Consider the following 4,599-nt stretch of genomic DNA (forward strand, 5'->3'; position numbering starts at 1 on the left):
TGTGTAAAAAAATTTCAAAAATGGTAAGATTTGTTAGAGAGATATGTGGGTAAGATATATTTTTTTTTTAAATTTAAAAAAAGATTGTTTAATTTTTTGGGTTTAATTATTGGGTTTATTTATTTGTTAACGTTTAACGTTAATAGTCTGTTAAGTTAAGGCTAAATAAAAAAAGAATCGTTAAACCAAGAATCGTTAAACCAAAATTACCGTTAGATAGGCACTTTTAATATATAAAGATGTTGTGAAACAATTTGAGTTGTGAATATATAACATAATCACAACGCATGAAACCTAAAGAGATAATAACATACTCAAAACACACACATATATCTTTATATATTAAAAGTGCCTATCTAACGACATTTTTTGGTTTAACAGAATATTCTTTTATTTGTAAAGTATATTCTGTTAAATTTAACGATGTTAGTAGGTTTGATCCTCCCGTTAACTTTCAAAAATATATAAATAAAACTAAACCCTTAAAACCCTAACTCATTTACACCGTGCGACACTTCACTCATTTAAAAAACCAATCGACTCTTCCAATCCCAATCTGAACGACACTAAGGTGAGCTTTGTGATGAAGAAGTCTCGGAAGTCAAATCGATTTTTTTTCGCTGGGTTGGAGTCGACGATTGAAGGCATAAAGAACGATTTGGGTTCTCAATCGCTACTTTCCAATTGAAAATTACGATTTCAGTCGCTTCAGTCGCTGAGTGCAGAGGTTAAATAGGTTTGCAGCCAATCTGAAACAAGCTTCAGATAGCGATGGTCGGATTGAGCGCTCAGTGAGGGAACATTCAGCTCTGATGTCTATTCTCGATCGCCGTCCGGTATGAGCAATAGCAACAAACAAAAGTTGGGTTTTGTAAAGTGAAAGCTCGTGTGTGTGTGATATTTCTCTGAGCCTCTTCTTCGCCCTCTCCTTCCTTCCCAACCCAACCCTTATCAATCAATTAACAATAGAAAATGACAACACTTGATTGAGTATTGAATTCTGCACCAGTTATCCATGGCAGCCACCCTTTACCATTTTCCAACCTTTAACTCTCTTCACCCGTATAAACTCTTCTTCTTGAACCCAAGTAAACGGCAAGAACTCAAGCTAGCCCGGTACACCCAACAAAACCCACCTCACAAACGCTGCAGATTTCGAGTATCTTCTGTTAAGAAATTCAGGTTTCTTTATATACACTCTTGAATTTCTTGTATTGGAATTGTTAATTTTTGGTTCAAGAAAACAATGTTTTTGTTTATAATGTTAAAAATATATGTAGAAAAATGAAAGACAATGTGGAGCTCTGCAAAGAAATACGAGAGTTTATGGCTGTGGTTGAGAGTCATGTACCCACCATGAAAGATTTTTCCCAGCGTGGAAGGTTCTTGCTTTCTTTCTTCTTGGAAATTCTTCTCAGTTTTAGTTTGTCTTGATTCTTGAATATTTTATTTTTAAGGTGTTGAATTGACCAATGTACACTTCAGATATGTATTTTGATTTCGAGCAAAAATTTGAGCTCTTTTTTATAGGAGTGATCTTGCATACATTGTTAGGCGAAGAGGGTATAAACTGATTGGAGAGCTTCTTGCAAGTTCAAATAAAACAGATTCTGAAGGGTTTATTTTGGAGAAAAGGGGAAATGAAAATAAAGATGCAGATGCAGTAGATGGTGATGGTGAAGTTAAGGTAACATGTCAAAGTATCTTTTTAAGTTTGTGAACCTTTTTTGTATATGTTAAAAGGCACATGAAACAGTTGTTGATAGCTTCTTACTATTTAGAAAGGTCAGGATGAGGAGGACAGCGTTGTGGTTGGAGATTTTCCATCATCAATTGAAGCTTCTGTGGAGGGAAACTGTTCTAGCAATTTGGTTATGGATATAAATGCCAATTCAGATGACTATTATCATGTGCCTGTAGAAGGCATCAATTTATGAATGATGTACAAGTCTGATAGACCGACATGTGTGTACCAGTAACATTAGGTACTTCACTTTGAGAGAAGTTATTAGTTCTGTTACCAGTTTAAAGGAAATGTTTGCAACCTGTTCCTCTTTTGCTGGATATTTAGAGTCTTCTATTTCATGGTTTGATGTATCAAAAAATAACTGATTTTCTCATTTCAGATTGAATCTGCACTCCCAACTCTAGCGAGGCCAATAATGTGTTTGGATGCTAATGAAGATGCTATACTGCGGGCACTAAAGCAGAGCTTGGTAATATTTTTATGACCTAAAACTTTGTAATTGTCACATTGACTCTTGAATTTCGGGAATGCCATGTACTTTTCCTGAACAATTTTGGCATCTACATTCTGAAAATAATGTCCAATTTAGACCCCTTATTTTGTAGTACTGAAGTTAGTATATATTCTAATCTTGGACGTTTATAACTTTCTCTCCATTGAATAATACAGACGCAGTTAGAAACACTTGGTGCTGAACGGGCTGTTCTAGAAGACATGCTCAAAGATATGAAGAGGAAGGTGTGCCCGAATTTTCGCTATACCAGTTTAGGGTTTTATTTCAAATTTGGTTTTTCATACAAGGCTAAATCTTTTGACTATTTGCTTTATTATGTGATGCATTTCTCAGTCATTGGATAAGAATTGTTAGTGTTATAATAAATAATTGTTCCTGTTGACTTTGCTGTTTGAATTATGGTATGCTGTTATGTGCTTATTGTTCCTCATATGACTTCAGGATGATATATTACCAAAGTTGATGACATGATCATATATGTGAAGATATTGCCCACAATATCGATGCACAAGAACAATTATTGATGCAAATCCAGGTCTTTTTCCCATAAAACCATAATTTGTTCTTCACTTTTTATTAGTTTATTTTTATGGTGTATTAGAACATTATTTTATATTGTCAAATCTGAACCAAAGTTACAAATTTAAACCCTTTCGAATTTTCTTTATGACATACAACAATCTACTCTGAGGAATGTTATTATATTGTTGTATAATAAATAAATTAGTATTAAATTTGCCTTACACATTAACGACTATAGCAAAACAACAATAATTGTTCTTCCACTCTAAACTCCTATTAAAGATCTGGCGAATTTGCCTTAGATTTTCTCGATTACTTTCACACTATAGAAAGTTCTTGGAAACACTATGGATCCTATTGTTTTAGATAGAAGAGAAATTTATTGATGTTACCATGTTTAGTGTTTGTTACCATGTTTAGTATTTATTGATTGTTTTTTATTGCCTTGTATTTAATAGATAAAAGTTTAGTAGACAGAAGGTATTGTTGGTTATCAGAATAACTCTTTATGGTGAAATTTTAACTAATAATTCTTTTTTTCTATTTTAAGATGATATTTTTTCATTCATTTTTGCTACATAATATTTTCTTTAAATTTTCCGAAACAAATATATTGATCCTTTTAATTTTCTCGAAACCAAGAGTAAATGTTAAAGTCATATGTTGTTATGACTTATCATAAATTATTTCATCACAGTAAGGATAATTACTATATGAGTATAAATAAATTGAGATAAACTTACTGTTTATTATTAATAACAATGTGTATATCATAGATTTATACACACAATTATGGTATTCTTAACAAGTTTATTTTTATAAAACAAATCGTTTAAAAATTACAATTAGTTACTGAATTCTTTAACAAAAACCACTAGAACTTAAATAAAATTAATATTTACGTGGCTCGCCATGTAACCTTCATCTAGTATATATATATATATATATATATGGGAAGACACGTAATGTTTCTCTCGCACACCCATACTTACAATTGATAACAGAAAATAACATGGTTCAATATAAATTCACACACAATTCAGAAATTATTAAACATACACTACAAGAATTAACGTTTTTAGGGGCGGAGGGGTCCGCTGGTAATAATTGATAAATCCGCCGGTAATAAGTTTTAGCGGCGGGGTCCGCCGGTAATACCCCGTCGCTATTAATGATTAATAGCGGCGGACTGACACGTCCGCCGCTATTAATAATTAATACCGGCGGACAATTAGCGGCGGGGTCCGCCGATGTAGACCCGTCCACTGACATGTTACTGTCTCATTATTACCGGCGGGGGTCCGCCGGTAATAATGTTTTTTTTAAAAAATAAAAATAAATCAATATTAATAATAAATAATGTTTTTTTTTTGTATTTAATTAATTAATTTTCTTTTTAAATTTATATTATTAATAAATACTAAAATAAAAACTAACAAATCCACACATAATTATCATTTATATATTATTTAAAACTTAAAAATTAATTATTATCATCCATACATTATTTAAAACTTAAAGAAATCCAAACATAATTAAAAACTTAAATAAATCCACACATAATTAAAATTAAGATAAACTAATTATTATTGTCTTGATCAAACAAATCATCTTCGAAATTTGAGCCAGTAGCGTTTAAGTTAATATCAGGATTTGGTGCATTGTCCTGAGCTTGCGATACTGGCGGTGATGGGTAATATGGTTGTTGGGAAGATAAAAGCTCCGCAAATGGCCGAGTTTGTCGTTGTTGTGGTAAATTCGGAGATTGTTGCTGTTGCGAAATATTTGGAGATTGTTGTGGCGAAAAGTTCGGGGA

General features: G+C 32.2%; 1 long non-coding RNA gene across 1 annotated transcript; it reads left to right on the top strand.

The window, feature by feature from the left end:
- Positions 1-701: 701 nt before the first annotated feature.
- On the top strand, positions 702-2,730 carry LOC133035020 (uncharacterized). The gene is made up of 4 exons (XR_009686305.1): positions 702-836; positions 2,127-2,216; positions 2,417-2,485; positions 2,703-2,730. It is a non-coding gene; the product is annotated as an uncharacterized LOC133035020 (long non-coding RNA).
- Positions 2,731-4,599: the final 1,869 nt, after the last annotated feature.

This window comes from Cannabis sativa, chromosome 2 (genome assembly GCF_029168945.1).
Source record: "Cannabis sativa cultivar Pink pepper isolate KNU-18-1 chromosome 2, ASM2916894v1, whole genome shotgun sequence".
Classification (NCBI taxonomy): Eukaryota; Viridiplantae; Streptophyta; class Magnoliopsida; order Rosales; family Cannabaceae; genus Cannabis; species Cannabis sativa.